Consider the following 19,406-nt stretch of genomic DNA (forward strand, 5'->3'; position numbering starts at 1 on the left):
ATGATGTTGATTAAAAGTGTAAAGGTTGGGGTTAGGGAAAGGGCAGGGATTAGTATTATGGGCTATGTCTGGGGTTACCATAACAGGCAGGCTAGTGGGACTAGTAATAACAACAGTCGTAAAAATAATCACTGACTAATTGAGCGAACTCTGCATGCTTCCTTAACCCAGTGCACATATTTTGACAGGATTCAAACTCCCCTTGAAGTCTATGGAATTAAAGCTAATATAGTGGACCATACTTAGATCCCTTATTTGTTAAGGCTGAGGGATGATGATAGTGGGAACTGCTGGCTGAATACCTTTGTTTGGGATAATAATGACTCATATGGTAGACATATTTCAGATTTTTTTTTCTTTTTAAAAGTCTGAAAAAGCACCACCACCTTCAAACATGCTGCTGAGTATTCAAGGCTTAAACTGAACTGGAATTTGAATTTCTGCCCACAGTACTCAAGCAATCCTAGTATCATAACTACAGGGATATTGTTGCAGCAGTGACTGGTTTTATTTTTAGTAGTTCTAGTCAGATTATGTTAGAATCCTTAAATCAAAACTGATTTGTGACTTTGAGGCTGCTGTCACCATATTTTGAATTCCGAGTTAATATATAATTCTAGCATAGCTCCTCAAGTCAACATTGTACTTGTGCCAATATGGAAAACATCATTGTATTTTTCATCAAAAATACAAAATGGTATGGAATCATATGAAATGAGCCAGATGTTTGGACCTGACAGACATGTGTACCTTGACCAGTTTCCTAATATTTCAAACAAACAGGACTGTATTCAATATTTTGATTTTAAATTTTTAAGTCTTTTGTAAGATAAGGAACAATTTTATCACTGTGAAATGTTGGACTTTGTTTGAACTGCAGTCATATATTTTCATCTCATACCTCTTATAATTTGGTAAACTTTAGCGCCTCTCTAACCAGCAAGCAAATATTTCACACCACGTATGTTCTCCTGGTAACTGTGAATGCGACGGGGAAAGGCCGGCGGGCTCTAACGTATGTTAGCGTGGCGAGGTCGAATATTTGTCGTCCGTTTTGCAGAGCAGTCCTGTCACGCTGTGTAAATCCCGTTTGAAGTCTGGCCTCTGTCTTTCACACTTCCCATAATGCCATTGGGTTTAGCGTGTCTTCCATGCAAAGCCCGTGTCCTCCCCTTTTGTCCAAACTCCCCTTCCCACACCCCCCAATCTAGTGCTCTCCCCCCTCCGGCTTGTCCCTTTTGTGTGTGTCTGTCATCATGCTGACAGAACAGCGTGTGGAGAATGGTCCCAAAACCTTCCCTGAGGCATCATGGGAGTTGTAGTTGAGGAAAAGGGTAGTGACTAATTTTTCTGTCTCTGGCATTTTTTTTTCTCTTTTAGATCTCCTCAAAACTGCTGATCTGTGATAAATCAGCATCAGGGATAGACAGAAAATTATCTTACATTTTAAAAGAAAAAAAAAAAATCTTCAATATCAACAACAATAAAAATAATGCTTTTACATGATTTATATTCAAACACAGTATATCTGCATTAAAAAGACTGCAGAGATAAGGTTAATACTTAACCACTAAACACTTTGCATTTTTGAAATGAGATGCATGGTTCCTCATTCTCTTTAAGGTGGTAGGAAATCCTCAGCTTAAATGCAAATGTGTTCGGGTCTTTTCCATCGAGTGCTTTGTTAGCCCACTAGACCCTTAAGCTGAGCTTCTTAAACAGGGTCCTCATAGCATATGCATGCGCTGTATCTTATCTGGAGAATATCGCAAACATTTTCAGGACATCAAATATTTAACCAGGCCAGACAAACAGGAGATGGGGGAGGGGGGGGGGGAGCTGCGGAGAACGGTGAGGTCTTTGTGAGAGTGGTGAGAGTGCTATCAGCCCCCCCGGATATTTTCATATTGAATGAGTTTGTATGATCCATATGATCCCGGCATAAAGAGGGTCTGTGAACCTGCTCTCTTCAACTGTAGCAGGCATATATTACCAGGCTTAGAGCCTGGCACAGGCCCCGCATTCCCAAAATAGATTTCCAACAATACTCCACACGGGTGCATTAAATAAATCTCCACTCAGCTAATCCGTGGAACAGTTCACACACACACACGCACACACACACACACACACGCACACTCTGGAAGAGAGACACTTGGAGCAGGACAAAAGCAGTACTGCACTGACCCCCCCCCCCCCCCCCCCCCCCCACACACACACACACACACACACACACACACACACATACACACTCAAGAGACATATCTAAAGAGGAGGATGGAAGTAAACCCTGAATTTGTACAACAAATTAACACGTACACACACACACACACACACACACACACACACACAGTTATATATGTATATTCAAATATATATCATTCATTTATCACTCCATTCCCTTGCTGCTTGTTACATCAGTACACATTCCTGTTTATTTTCTTTTTTGTATGCAGCTGTGGTATTTTTTAATCTTGCCCTAAACATGGGTAAAGAGGCTGTTTGAAACATGTTGTAGATAAAAGTTAATCACATTAATATTCGCAGACTTGCGTAAATCTGCATAAATAGCATATAGAGGTTGATCCTCCTTTTTCTTCTCCTCATTGAGAGAAAATTAGAGTTGATGAATTGCTTTTGCCATGCATGTAGGCTAATGAAAGCTTGGCTTCTGGGCTTTCCTGAACAAAGGCCTACAATTTTTCCACTTTCTACTAAAATAAGAACCTGTTCCACTTCTAATTAATAGTTCTACACCCTGTCTATTCAAGGGACCTGGTTGTACCTTCAAATTGATTTTGTAGGTGAGCTTGTTCTTTACGATGGCAAAAACAGAGCTATTGTGTTGAAGTGGGAGGAGGGTAATTTGATCATGCAGTTTTACAAAAGCTTTCCTCTGATGAGATCTGCCACCGTCTTCTATAGAGTCATAAACTCACACACCCTTAAACTAATCTTGACAGCAAGATATCAATGCTGACACTCCACTCCTGACATAAACCCTGAAATGAAGACCTTAGGAGCCATACAAGGCTTTATAAAGCAATGTTATGACTGTTTTTCAAAATATGCACAGCGCACTTAGCCATCAAATATACAGCCCTCTATATTTGATACTGGTGACTCTCTACCTCTCTCTCCCCCTCTGTCTCTCTCTCAAACACACACACACACACACACACACACACACACACATATATATACATGCATACATACACACATATATGTGTGTGTGTGTGTGTGTACACACATATATATATATATATATATATATATATATATATATATATATATATATATATATATATATATATATATATATATATGTATGTATGTATATGTATATGTATGTGTATATATATGTATATATGTGTGTGTGTATATATATATATATATATGTGTGTGTGTGTGTGTGCAAATGTATATGTATATATGTATGTCTATGTGTGTGTGTGTGTGTGTATGTATTTGTGTGTATGTATGTAAATACACACACTCACACACACACACAGAGAGGGAGGGAAAGAGAGAGAGAGAGAGAGAGAGAGAGAGAGAGGTAAGAAGTACAGATATTGTAAATATCACTGTATACTGTAACAAATCAATCACACAGATATACCTAAGGTCATTGTACTAATATACTCATTCCCTTGAGAATAAAAAATGATTATATGTTGATGTTATGTTGATTATATGTTACTAAAAGAGCAAATAATAATGAAAGTGTAAGGATACCAGCAAACTAATCTGGTTTCCATACGATTCTTCAACACACAAAACATGGCTCTAAAAACAGGGCATCCACATCCAAACCTCCCCAGCAATGAGAAAAGATATTGAAAACAGCACTACCAAGCTCTTCAGACAGATAGTGCTGTGTTTGAGCACCAAAACCACAGCTGTTTGCTTTTGGATCAGACACCCATAGTGGGCTTGCAATTAGCATACATCTGCTTTGGATGACACAGACAGAAAAAAAATGCATTATGCAAAGCCAGTGTCGTCAAACGCTCATACTTCTCATCACATGAGTGGATAAACAGTTAGCCAATAGAACTTAAACTGAGGATTCTTGGTGATGACCCTGGCAGAGTGTCTAAATGAATGAGCTTCCAAATTGTGGCACAATTACACAAGTCAACAATTTAATTACACTGTGCTAAAGAGGGCTACAAAAACTACCTATTCTTAAAAGCCTCGCAGAGTTCCAAATCTGAATTTAATCACAGAGTCCTACATCTGAACTTAATCACATATTTAGCACATACATCTGAACACTTCAATTCATTTTTGTAATGTGTGGATATATTAAAATGTATTTTAGCAGTTGTTTGAACTTAAGTAATTTGTTTTTTATGGTGTGACTATACAGTCCATGTCTTAATATTATTAGATCATTTCACAGAAAATTACACTGTTCGCGGATTAACATTCAACTTCACATTACCCTTGAAATTGAACTTCAGGGTCAAGAGCAGTTAGTCCTATATCTCCCTTAAATTCAAGTGTTTTCAATTTACCCCCACGTAATTCACTAACATGCCTTAAACTCTAAAACATTTTACTGGGTTGTACATAATCCCCTCTCCATTATTTCTCCCTGTCACTGAATAGCCGACAATCCCAGGCTTCACAAATTGTGCATAGTCATATGCAAACCACACTGCTAAAATCTGGCTAACTGTTTGTACCTATGAAACACTGTTCTTGAGGTGGAAGTTCGCCCACAGAGCGATTTAGTATTTGTGTTTCTAAGCTGTCAGAACAAATCCAGGCTGACAAAGTACAGGGGCAGCTAGCAGCAGAGACGGAAGTTGCACTTTAGCATGATGGCTAATTCCATACCGATTAGCACACATCACTGAGCACTTAGCGCCACTAACCTAGCAGCTACAATAACTTACACTTGACAACTCCAGTAAATTTTAGCATGACCCTTTCACCTGAGTTTATTTTCATTTCAAACTTTTTTTTCTTTCTTTCTTTTTTTTCTTTTTTTTTTTCTTTTTTAAATTTGATGTCATTATGGGACTTGTTTGCATGTTATGTGTGTAACTGTATAAAGAATGAACCAGGGAGTTTGTTTAAAATACAAGGCCAGTGCTGGAGGCTGGAGGCTGGAGGCTGCCCCCCCCCCCCCCCCCCCCTCAAATTTTTGGGTCAACAGGGGAACTCCAACTCTCCACCAAACACCCCAACCTCCCCAAGGTGGCAAGTCACAAAAGCTATGATCTCTACGGTTACAAGTACTTCGGCCCTGGCAGTTTTTCCCTGTGTGGATGGGCTTTTAAAATATTATTCATTGTTGAAGTACCAGTGTGTTTAAATAAATTTTAACTGTGGTAATCTCTGCAACTAAAAGGGAATTATGGAGCATAAAATGTAACAGAGGTCCAGCAAATGTATGGAACTTTCGACCATGTGCCAATATGTCAATAGAGAGAATAAAGAAAGGGAGAGACAGAGAAATTCCCAGTGGATATAGTGTGGTGACTGTGATAGTCCTGAGATGTCATAGCAGGTCCTGTGTTAGGCACTGGATTCCATAAAGGCACTGCAGACAGAAAATGGCCAGGCCAATTAAAGGGAGTTAATTTAAAAGCATAAGCTTTCCCTTAATTAAAGGAGGTTAGGAGACTTCTCAAATGAAATTCCTGGAATGAGCTTTAATGTGCTCATATTCCCTTGTCCATATGAGGCCTCCTCCTCCTGAACTCTTTAATGGTAGTGTAATCTTCAGACTGGAGTATTAACTCTCTCTCTGCCCCTGTTATAAACCCACTCTCAATGAAAATTGCGTATGCTTATTCTCTTCCTTCCATCCTCCTTTGTCTCTCACTCATTTACATGTTCACTCACTCACTCACTCATTCTCATTCAGCCACCCACTCACTTTCATTCACTCTCTCTCTCACTTACCCACTCATTTTCACTTACTCACTCACTCACTCACTTTGTTTCTTATTCACCTATTCACTTTCACTCACCCTCTCTTTCACTCAAACACTGACTCATTCACTTACTTATCTCTCTCTCTCTCTCTCTCTCTCTCTCTCTCTCTCTCCCTCTCTCTCTCTCTCTCCCTCTCTATCCTGCATCCCGATTTACCAATGAGTGGTGGATGAGATGAGAGGAGAGGAGGGTGAGGGAGAGAGAGAGATTGTGGCATTAAGTAAATAATTTGTATGATAATTCATTACAGCGCCGTCTTTTTCAACTTTAATTGGTCTAAATGAAGAGACATTTCACACCATTTAGATAAAAAAGAAAAAGGAGGCCAGTTTAATGAAAGAGGGCCTGGCTATCGGACTTCAGAGGTTTGCTCTAAATGAAAATGTAATTGCAGTCGGAATGGTACAAGAGGAAGAGACCCAGAGCAGCAGATCCGGGGGTATCTTCAGACAGCCCAGCCAAAGCTAATGACTGAGCCATTTGGAACATTTACTCACCCCAAAGACTCTCATTAAGTCAATCACAGGCTTAGGCGAGACCCACTCGCAGCGACTGAGCTGGTCTTCCACATTTACTCCTACATCAATCAGGAGGGTCTCTCTCTCTCTCTCTCTCTCTCTCTCTCTTTCTTTTTCTACTGACATGATGAATGGAAAAAAGGTCCAAGTAATTTATTCGGGATCTTTGAGAGGATGATGGCCAATTATTTGTTTATAACACTGGTTAAATTTTCATTAGGGAGATTAATGGAATATCATGCACAGTCAACAGTGGACAGAGAGGTGGTGTGTCAGAGATAACCGGCCTGGCTGATGATGGGGCCTCGGTGGGTAAATTGGTTTTCCTCAGTCCCCGCTCCCTTCTTTTCCATGTGAAAATATGAGGGTGCACAAGGTGGACAGGGTTGGGGGGGGGGTGTTTAGAATAGGGAATATGGAATTATGAAGATGTATGGAGAAAATCATTCAAGCACTCGAAGTTGTGATGTGACCACTTGGTCCTTTAGGGTCTGCTGTCAGGGGAAATGAGAGTGTGTCAATATTTTTTTTTTTTTTTTTTACTTTTGTTTTCTGTGTTTAATAGGTCCATGCATATTGTCTTGCAGTGTGCACCTATGAACTAAATTACAGCTTCAAAAAGGCAAAATGATTAAGATTCCTTTGTACACTCTTATTCTCAACCAATTATCAGCTGAATGAGAGGAAAGGGGTCAGTGCTTTGTGATCATAATGTGGGTTTTTTTTTGATTCAGCATAATGACTACATATGCCATATTGCTAAAGAAAGGCATAACCACTGCTCTGTACTGTTCCAAGGGGCAAGTGGTTGGCACCATTTAAATGATTCATTTTACAGTTTAAACTTTCAGATGGACTCATGAATAGATTCATGGATTCATGAGTAGAGCTTTTGGAGTGATGACATGAGGTGACACCATAATCTGACATTATGCAGGCGACTCCATTTCGCCAAATGACAGACGGCAGTGAAGTGGCCACTACAAGGTAAGCAGGATGGCTATTTTCTGACCCTCTCAGAAAGATAAATATGATAAATAGTGGTTTGAACTGTGAGTCAAAGGTCCATAAACAGTTTCTTGAAATGCATCTCAGGATGTGTTTTTTCAGCATAATGCATATTGGAGAGGCACTGGCATATCTCTACACGTACACTCACACACATTTGGAGAGGTTTTTTTTTTCTAAAGAAAATTTTATTTATATATTTTTTAAACTGCCCCAAAATAACCCTGCATATAGGACAAATTATCACTAAAAATGTGTGTGTGTGGGGGGGGGGGGGTTACCTTTTTCTACACATTTTATTACAGTTTACTTCATATCTATATGAAGTAAATATTATGTTGTGTATCAATAATCTCGTTTATCATGAAAAGAATATCATTTTTCTCAGTGAAGAAGACGTAACTGAGTGATCACCTCTGTCGTTTTACTCTTAAAAATTTCCTGTATAGTCTTGAATCCCTTTCATTTGCCTAAATCCCCCGGTCTGCGTGAACTGGATAAGGGACAGCACAGCATATCAAATTCATCACTGGTATAAGTTCATTTAACACTCTGTGAGTTCATTTAACACTCTCAACAATCATTTAACACTCTCAGAGTTCATTTAACACTTTCATAGTTTATTTAACACAGATATATTTGGCATTTAAAGTTAAACCCCCACATCCTTTTCAAATGATACTTCCTCGGCACTGGTTTTACTCACTCAGGACTATCCAACTTTAGTAATGGCAACAAGGATCCAAGCAAAGATAGCCATTTAAGAGTCAACCATTCAAATGTTTAAAATATGTGGCTTTTGGACAGGGCCTTAGAGTTATTGACTGACTTTGTACAAATTCACCCATTAGGCCAGTTGGAGGAAAGTAGTGGCAGTTTAGTGTTAGGATTAGACACTTTGAAATATATTTTGTTGTTGAACATTTACAAATTTCCAACATCAGTTTTAGAAATTGAAAGCAGTCCATTCTGCAACTTATCATCTCTTCTACACTGAAACCAGTCTGATAAAAGAGCCATTCAGTGGTTTCATTCAAAAAAAGAAGGTTGCTCACATAAGCTCATTTTTGCCTCAGCCAAATCACTGCAAACAAATTGCCTTCATCTCTCACAAACACTTCTCCGATTTTTTAAATATTCATCCGTCAATTTCGCTAAATCACGCGTCTGGGGGAGTGCATTAATTTGACTCCAGTATCACCATACGCCAGCCCCAGAGGGTGCCCAAAGAGCCCAACGCTGTCCAATCAAAACAATCGCTGGCGGAAGGTGGGGGTTATCGTCAGGCCAAGCTATCTGTCACCCGGGCCAGTTGCTGCTGGCAGGACACAAGGCCCATTTAATTAGTCCTGCTGTTCGACTGTGGTGTGAAAGACTCTCAGACCGTTTGGAGTCCCCATCGCTCTCTCAGCAGGAAGGGCCTGGTGATAATTGACACAGGATTTCCTTGTTAACCAGCGGCAGACTCCGCGGATTAAAGTGACAGAGATCTCCAGAAGAAAGTGGGGTGCTGATAAGGGGAGGGGTTGGCAGGAGGGGGGTATGTGCTAAGGAAAATGAAGAGAGGGAAGAAGGGAAGGTGGGAGAGAGAGAGAGAGAGAGAGAGAGAGAGAGGGAGAGAGAGAGGGCGGGGGGCTATTTACCACTCTCGAGAAACCAGAGAGGAAATGGCTCTACCAGACGATTGCGCAGCCCTGCCGTGAGTTGTAGCTCCTACTTATCTTGGCCATTTCAGCTTGGCTGATCAAAGATTGGCTTCCGTCAGAGGAGCCTGGGCCCTGGGTTGACTACATGCTTCCATGCTTGTTTTTTTTTTTTTTTTTTTTGGCAAATTATCACATTTTCCCCCTCTGCTGCCCTGCTGAAGCAGTATTGGTGTTTGCAGAGGGCTAGAGAGATTATCTCTTTTCATTGGGACAATTATACACTATCATGAAGTGAAAGCACATTTGCAAATGACGTAATTTCTCCGTTTTGTACCAAGTGGGTCATGAGCCCAGACAAAGGCATTTCCATCCTGAGAGGAGAGAGAGGCAGTCGGCCATGGGCAAACACATGACTTCCACCACTGGGCCTAATCCACATCATTTATTTTCACATTTTCACCACTTCTTATCCACATGGCCACTTACACACACATGCACTCACACATGCACACACCAAGCATTTATGTTTGGCGCCACAGAAAAAAACCCCACACACATATTATAAAAAAAATTATGATATCTGCTTTTCTCTGCGTCATAAACAGAAGTTATGCCCTGTGAAGAATATAAATAGATTGTACAAGGATTACACTCCATATTATGTTGAAAAATCTCAATTACTACATTTTAGGTACTTTGATACGACAAGGTAATTATTTAGCAATAACACAAGGTTGATTTTTCCGTGATTCTATGATAGACAGTGACAGAATAGAATACCACATTCAGCAGTTCAATGAACCATTGACTTTTTCTTAACAGTGATTGTTATTTGTAGGGAGCACCCTTACACTGTAATTATAATAAGCACACATGCAAAGTCCTGCATTTAACATCTCATTTCTCTGAATATATCTTTAAATGAATATTTGTAGATATGATATATATCTACATATGCATTCACAAGCTGCAAACCTAAACAGGTGTCTACAACTCTTTCTGCAGACAAACTTCCAACATTTATAACAAAAATATGAACTCTGAATCATCACCACAAAAGCAAAACTAGAACTCAGAAGATCCATGAACTCTCTGTAAAATGTGTCACATTCAGTAATTCCTTCTAAACTAGTCCAGATTTAGACCATAGATTCTTAGTTTCTCTGGTTTTCACCAGGGCCCTGTTTTTCCATATGGCTGTTTTCCTGACAGGATGATGAACAGTGACAGGGAAAGATTACTGTCCAGCACTGGAATTCTTCAGGACGACGAATGACTGACCTCATCTAGTCATCCCCTCCTTGACCTTTAGCTCTGTGCAGGTCAGGGTACTGGGGCAGGGAGGGAAGGAGAGAGGGAGAGAGAGAGAGAGAGAGAGCATTATTTTACCCTGGTGTTTGAGAGATATGAGCACCTTCTGGTTTGGATTCAGCACACCCCTAAATGTCCTAATTGAATCAATTACTGGGTTTAACCCGCCCTAAAGTGGCCATGAGAGTAGAGGTCATCTGAGAAAAAAATGTTGAGTTTGATCTGAACCTGCTCTTAGCACAATCGGAAAAAAAAAAAAACTACTCTCTATCAAACACATTGTACTTCCTCAAAACTCTCATACCTGTGTGTGTGTGTGTATTGAGTTCTGTGAAACTGATATTTCTCTAACACATGTTATTTTCATATGAAATTTTCATAAAAGAATAAGATAAATGGTCCTCCAATAGGTTTATACACAAAATGCAGATATTTGAAAATAATTATTTAAAATCTGGGGGGAAGTTATCACACGTTTTGTTCTCTTGTGAATTTCCAATCGAGTTCTCTTGCTCTGAAATAAGTAACATCACTGAAAGAGGAAACAAAAGCACTTCTCTTTAAGTATTTTATAGCGATATTTCACTCATATGCACCAGCGGAAAAAATTCCGCATCACTGTGCACACCCTGTTATCTTGCTTTATGTCTGCAAGTACTGTATCTAAACTGGGTAAGACTTCAATATGTGAGCATTACCACGCTTCAGGCTCCTCCAGTTCTGTCCAAGAATTACCTTCCCGTGGAGCAGGCACGGGCCAGACAGAGAGCTGCAGAGATTTGCTGTTCTCTCAGACCAAAGTAAATATGATAGGCAGCAAAGCAATCATATACCCAACATATGCTCCCCTATCGAGAAAACACAGGAGTCTAGATTAAGATTTTGTCAAGGCTGAAATCATTGGTGTTTAATTGAATCACGTTTCAGATAAAGTCCTTTACGCTTTCCCAACCCTGATGGCTCCGACGCGATAAACAAGTACAATTAGAGTTGTATGAAGTCACTCGCTGGCTTGCTTGACTTTTTCCTCAGATGGTGTTTCAATGAAACAAGGGAAATGTGTGTAAGGTGTACTCTTTGAGGACTTGTTCTTGAGATGTACCCATGGGAGACATGTGTTTAACCTGTATCCACATAGGTTATACGTGTAAAGTGTAGGCCAACCCACTGAGTATGGACAAGTGTGGTGTAGTCAATGAGGCTGTTGGAGTGAGGTGTACTTACTGAGGATATGGTTATATAGGATGTCCCCACTTAGGACATGTGGGTAAGATGTGCATAAGGTGTGCCCATAAGGGGTGTGTGTTTAAAGGCTGCACTCAGAGGATGTGTGTGTAAAGTGAGGATCTGTGTGTATGAATATGAGGATGAATATTGTCCTCATAAACTAGACCAGAAATGTCTTGCAAACATAAGCAATAAGACCGTTTGCATCCTTTATTACAATATTTTATCACTTTGGGTTATTCATTCGAAGGACACACTAACTCTAACTACAGGATATCTTTGCTTACATCTACATTCAAAAGCTCTGAGTTAAATGCAATACGCTGCATTGTTAAATAATATCGTGTTCACACATTGCATTGTAAAAATTTACATAAATTCTCACCCTCTCTGATGCTAACGATCTCACAAATTCTAATTAAAAGTCAGTGGAAAATCAGATTGAGTACTGTGACAAAAGACTTCAAAAAGCATTTCTAAAATCCTGAGGAGAAAAAAAAAAACAGTGCTAAGGGACTGCCTCCAAACTGCTGGATTGGCGATTTCACTTGTGGCCGAAAATCAAATGTTCTCAAGTTCTTTAACCAGTTGCCACCTCGCAAAAGGGGGTCTGTTTTTGGCCTTTATGAGCTCTGCACCTAGTGTACATGGGAAATGATTGAGAGAATGACCATTTCCTAATCTGCTGAAGTCAGCTTTGACCTCATAGTGCATATGGAGAATGCAGTGGTGTTTGTGTGAGTAGAGGCCATTTGTTTGTGCATGCCAGCGATAAAGGCGTGAAAGCCAACTTCAAAAATCCTGCAAGAATTTTACATTTTCATGTTAACATAACCATTAGAACATGACCAAGGAGAACACAAGTGTTTTCTCACTTAAGGTTTTCTCATTTAAACAGAAGTTCTTGATTATATTAGGAAATAAAGAGACATAGATAGAAATTAAATGAGTTCAGGAATAGATGTACCTTTACTGCAGCATTCCTGCTTGTATAACCAAGATGTATTCTGTCATTGTCATGCTGCGGTACAGTGAACACTGACATTTTGATATATGAAACCAGCAAACACTACAGGATCCTTTCTGTAGACTCTACACGCTACTGATCAGGCCATATAAACAAAGATGTAATTTATTTAATCAACAGAGGGCAGTCATCATAACACCAAACAAAGCTTCATATTATAAAGGACTGTCAAAATCTGAACATCTGTTCTGTTCTATCGGTTTTATCTTTCTCGCACCCCCTTGAGTCTAAATTCCACTGAAAAATTTTGATGTGTATAGATATTGTCTTGTGAATTAATTAAATGGAGTTAAAATAGTTTTTTGGATGGAACTCATCATTAACAACTTTACAGTGATCTCTTTAGAGTAGATCCAAGCAAGATTTAAACACCTTCCAGTTATGATAGTTGACCTTTTTTAATTCTCACATCTCTAACAATATATGTTAATTTAAACTTGAAAAAGTGACCATTTTTGAAGGTGTTGTAGTATTACTCTGGCTTTGTAAAATTTCATCTCTCTGCATTACATTTATCTAAACATGTCTTAAGAACTGTAAAACCGTAGTTTTGTTCACTAGCACAAAGTACTACTAGGATTTAAGGGTCTTGTATCAAAAGGTATGCTATTAGTAATCCCTTATTCATTTTGCCTTTCCCTTTTTCCAGTAAGAAGAACGTTTTCATTTAGCGGTCCACTTTTCAGGATATTCTCCTAACAGACTACCATCATTAATCTTTCAGACGCAAATGTTCACCCAAAAGACATGGAGAAAGAGATTATTGTTTCTGTATAATTAAATCTTTATTAAAACGCTGTGTTTGATATCAGACTTTCGAAATAAATTACTTCAAAAGAAGGGGATTTATAATACTTATTAGCAACAGCATCAAAAGTTATTTTAAAAAATTACTGACAAATTAGACCAAATTTCTTGCAATCAAAATCTGATAATCCCCCTCAAACACATGCTTCCAGGCTCAACCCAGTGTGTCATATGACATGGACTAGACCAGATAAAACAAAGAAAACGAAAGAGAAAAGAAGATGAAGTCCAAGAGGTCATGGTCTGAGCTGATGGAGAAAAGACATAGAATTTACCGGACAGGTCATTTCAGACAGGACACGGACTGCTCTGCGGAGACTGATGAGTAGCAGAGAAATCAGAAACACATGCATTCAGACTGTGCAGTGAAGCTTATTTGTTTCTAGTTAAATTAATGGGGGTTAATTAATGCCGTTACATCATGAGAGGGGCAGAGGAGGACGGGGGCAGAGGAAGAATGCAGCCAATCAATTGCCTGAGAATGTAAAGCAATAAGTCCAACACAACCAATAGATAATGATCTGTCTCACTAACCAAGAGCAGACATGGCAGTATCTGAATGACCATGTGCGTTTACTCCATTAACATTTACAGAGCTTCTTACCTGCATAGAGCACAGCATACGCGTACATAAAACTGCATATATATTAGTGGGTTTTTTTTTCTTTTCAAATGACAATCCAAATTAGAATCTGGACAGAATTCAGGGTTACATATGTAATGAAAATCAGTGTCTTGGCATGATATTTTGAGCTAATCAGCAGCATCTTGTTTGGGTTTTTCCTTTTTTTTTTTTTCCTTTTTTTTTTTTCCTTTTTTTTGCTTTTTTTTTTTTTGATGCACTGCAATTTTGTGAAGAGTTGAAATCAATGTTTTGTTTTGTTTTTTTTTAAATCCTCAACTTTTACATGTTTTATTTGATACACGTTTACATTGGATGCGTTGTCAAACGCAGAACAGCCTTCTTTCAGATATTCCAGATTGGTCTAAAACTGCGTGTGTGTGTGTGGGTTTTTGTTTTTTTTTTGCTGAGTTTAGGTGCAGGACAGTTATGGGAGACCGGGCGCGGGCGTGTAAAAGTGTGAAATATACTCGTTAGTTGTACCTGGTCCGGTGCTGAGGAGCCAGCTGTGAGAGTGGAAATGGAGGGATTGGTAGCGTGCTACAGGGGTGATTTAGATGACAGCGAGTGGTCTTTGAAAAAAAAAGAAAAAAAAAGCCAAAAGAGTTCATTACACTTTTCTCCAGTTCTCTCATCACTCCCACAGGAGCCGTCAATGAGGACAGTAAAGAAATGAGTGATTCCAGCCCTTCTCCTTCAAAAACCTATTAGAGGAGACCCAAGGGTGAGAGCACCATTTATAATCTATATCCCCACCTCCTTCACCTCCTCTTTGAAGGTCAACCCCCTTTTTTTTTCTTCTCCTTCATTTAAAACATTTCTATTCCCTCGCTCTCCCAAGGAACAACTTTTTTGTGTTTTTTTTTCTCTTACTTTAAGAATGGAGAGATGGAGGGATGGGTAAGAGAGGAGAGAGAGCGAGAGAGAAAAGGTAAAGGGGAGAGAGGAAAGTTTTGGATAATGAATGAATAAAATTTGTCCATTCTTGTCTTATTCGTTCAGGCCGGCTTGGAGTGTGTTGTATGAGATGTCTCTTGTCTCTTGGGAGATTAACAACTGAGGTTGTTTCATATTTGAGTCGAGCATACATCAAACTGAAACTAAGAGACCCTCATTTAATAAATTACTGTTATTTTTCCACATATGGGGTAATCATTAACAGTGAGTTGCTAATATTTGCTTTCTGCAGGGCTGAGCTTCACTTGTTATTGTTTGATGGTCAGGGTGTATTTTATATTTATCTGTTTAGCTTGCCATGCTTTTATTGCAGAAGTGAATTATTTCACAAGGTTTACTATGAGAGTCTAACTTCTTTATTGGCCTATTTAAACAACCTCATAAAATTTCGTGAGGTCAGGTAAACATAAGTCATTGATTTTTTTTTTCTTTTTTTTTTTTTTGCTGTGAAGACAATATTTGTGGCATTAAATTGTCTTCAGTAGGTTACACCACTCAATACCATTTCATTTGGATGTAAGTCATTTAAGCATGATAACGTGGCTGAGGAGATAAACCTGTTGCAGTGTTGCACAGCTGAGCCAACCTGCTCTGGAGGGCCTGTCTCATTCACATCATCTAACAAGTCGTTAACCTGTTACAGCATCTGAACACACACACACACACACACACACACACACACACACACACGCGTGCGCACACGCACACAGACACACACACACTCGTGCACAAACACAGACACACATATGCGCACGTGCGCGCACACACACACACACACACACACACACACACTGATGGCCTTTTGGGCAATAAGACCCTTCTACTGCATAGAGTAGTTTACAGCCCTAAGCTAAACAAAGGTTGTCATCTAAACAAATGTACTTTAAAGTGCTATGAATTTCAAAGCATTCTGCAGCTGTTAATTGAAATGTAGTTGGCCAACTGAAGAAATATTGAGTTTTCCAGCTGGTGTGGAGCAAGATGTTTTATGGCAATGGTGACTACACCTGCTTAATATTAGCTAGACCCCCCCAACCCACCAGTACACCCCTGGCCCCCAGACTTACAGTGTATTTTACATTCCACGAATCACTTTTACTTTGATTTACTTCAGGGAGGTCAAACAGAGATAAAAATGCTTTATACACACTCACATAAACATCGAACCACTGATTTTTCCAAAGAGTCGTTGAGTGGTTTGTTTTGAGGATGGGTTAAGGTGTTAAGGAGAATCAGTTCTGTGCATACATTAGATGTCTGTGCCATGATTAATGGCCTCTCCGAAGGTCTGTCATCTGTCAGTGATTCCCTGGGAGGGGGTGGCAGTGGGGGGGTGCGGGCAGGGGGGGAATAATGGCTGAGTCATTTCATGCGTGAAGGATCTTCACAAGCACGTTTCATAATGAAGAGAAAATCAGCTGGATGTCCTACAGCTGCTGCTCCTACAGCCTCGGAAATCGTTAACGTACACCGTGTGTGTGTGTGTGTGTGTGTGTGTGTCTTTAGTCTGCTGCTCTGTCATAGAGACAGCGTAATTAAACCTGTGTTAATCACCATGTCTGCCTGGATTAAACACAGAGTTCTTAGTGAGCCAAAAACAGAAGAGTAATGTTTTTTTCTGCGGTGTCAACTGTCATCCTGAGTTTACAATGATGACTAAAATTTAGAACACAAAAAAGGAAAAAATGATGCTTATCTCAAATTGTTCACATACTGAACACTGCCACACCCTATCTCATGCGCTCTTTCTCTCTCTCTTTCTCTCTCTCTCTCTCTCTCTCTCTCTGTCTCTCTCTCTCTCTCCCTTAAATATGAGCATGGACTTGCCCATCCCCCTTCCTCCAACCTTGCCGTAACCCCGAGCTCCTGAACTCACTTGTACATTTTAGGCCTCGATAATAAACCAACATCTGCGGAACTTACAAGTGCTTTAGCAAAGTTAATTGAGTAAATTGAAACAAGCTGTGGCGCGGTGGTGATGTATGAGCCCCAGTCCAGGGCCCAGAAGGGAGACAACAGATTTACTGCGAAGACAGTGGGCGGCCTTTTGTTCAGCGCCTGGTTCATGGGAAGTTTGAGGTCAGGTGGGATTAACATATCTGGAGGAACAAATGGAGTAATTTGAGTGGAATATAATGATCCGTGTGTGCCCGGTCCGAGGGCCAATCCAGGTGTGATTTATTTGATTTTAAGCCCCCACCACATCCCCTTTTGCATCTGATTTTACCCCCTCTTCACTCCAAATCCTCTTTCTCTCTTTCTCTTTCTCTCTCTCTCTCTCTCTCTCTCTCTCTCTGCAGTGCCATATTGTTCAGCAAAAGACTGGCCTTATTGACAGGTCCTTTAATTATGGTTGACATGACCAAGAAGGGTTACTGTTAGTCTTTCTTTCCTTTGAAAAATCACATTTAACATTGATGTTATCTTGTTGTTTTGATGCTTTGCCAATAATGCAAACAATCACAAACTGAGAAACTGAATTGCATGAAACTGAACTGAACTGAACTGGACTGAACTGAAAAGATATAGAGGCACAGAGAGTGAGAGAGAGAGAGAAAGAGAGAGAGAGAGAGAGAGAGATAGAGAGAGTATCCGTGCTTAGATGTGTGGACTTGTCCAGCACATCCTTGCATTGGTTACACGATCAGAAGCACAGGGAGTTTGTTCCGTACAGGGTTTCACTTCTCTAGGCTGGGTGGGGTCTGAGTGAGGCCGCTCGCTGTCAGCACTGTGATTGGCTTAAATTGAGCATGCAGAGGAAGCCCTCAGACCCTCGTAAACTCAGCCCCTGTAGACCTGATTGACAACCATGGCAACAGTGATTATGGCTGTACTGAAAGACGGTCTTCCTCAGATTACTCACAGAAGTGTATATTTGATTATCAGAATCTCATTATTGCTTGTCAAAACATTCATTGACACATACTGAGGTCCGTTTGTTCATTTTGGATGAAGTTTAAAAATGAATTTTTTTCCGACTCTGGTTTTATTGCTAACATCTTTTTGTTACTTTTATCGCTAATTTACCCTTTTAAATCTATCTCTAGACAAACATATTTTCATTATCAACAAAAATTAAAGAATTATGTCCTTAACAGTAAACTTTCAAGAGTTTTATCTGCGTGATTTACAGTCACCAGGGTGTTCTTCAATGGAATGTAAATTTTGTCGAGAATATCCATCTGATTGATGACTGTACTGTTTTCTCAGCTGATCTCTCTCTTTGAAGCTATAATCAAAATCTTACATTAACACACATCATCTCAGCGGTAATTTTACTAGTCTGTAGATTTTTTTGCGCGAAATGTCATATTTTACATTTTACATTGTTTAATTTTCATTCATAATCATATCAAAAATCAGTGCCTTCATTTTGCAGCCAAACACTCAGACAAATAGATTTAAGCTTTGAGCCGCATGTCATAATTGAGAGGGGCAGGGTTAAACTGCTGCAAGGTTTAAGGAGTAGAAATTACATGCATATGTACATATATATTTTGTAAATATTATGTGAAATGACCATTAATATAGTCAGTTGTCACGACTGTTGCAGTAGCATTCCTACTGTTGTTGTTGCGGCTGTCACTGCCATTGCTGTTGCTGTTGTTGTTGTTGTTGTTGTTATTGTTGTTGTTGTTGCTGTTTTCAGTGTTGCCACAAAAACATACACATTTATCTTTGAGTCTTTAACTCCTTGTATTTTGAACATTCGAACTCAAGACACATTAGGGTTCTGAGACCTCCAGACAGACATATTCTCCGTAATCAGGTGTAGACCAATGAGTTGGACTCTACCTGTCCCTAAAAGACACATTTCACTAAGTCAAGAAGGGAGGAGAAAGAAAAAAAAAAACAATCAAATAACAAATGAGTTTAATTTACACTAATTACTTCATCTCACCTCTCTTTCTTTCTCACTCATAGTCACACACATACACACACAGGCTAAACCCTAACAGGCTAATAAGCAGTATGAGGCATATGCTATCAGAGCTGGTGATCATTAAGTGGTTCTGCTCATCTTTTGGCCTCGTTCCCAGCTCAGTCTTTATTAACACGTCTTTTGCATGTTTCTTGTCTTGTAATATTGGAGCACAATAGGCTGGTCCTCAGTGAGAGCTCTGTTAATGAACGCTGCTGCGTTGGATAGCACAGATAATTAGTCTGGTCTGATCACTGAACCCTCGGCTCCAGCGCTAAACCAAATCTCTCAAATGCATCTCCAACCAGTTAGACTCTCTTACTTTCTCTCTCTCTCTCTCTCTCTCTCTTTCTCTCTCTGTTGCTCTCTCTCTCACTCTCTCTCTCTCTCTCTCTCTGTTGCTCCCTCT

Source organism: Chanos chanos, chromosome 4 (assembly GCF_902362185.1).
Source record: "Chanos chanos chromosome 4, fChaCha1.1, whole genome shotgun sequence".
In the NCBI taxonomy this organism is placed as follows: Eukaryota; Metazoa; Chordata; class Actinopteri; order Gonorynchiformes; family Chanidae; genus Chanos; species Chanos chanos.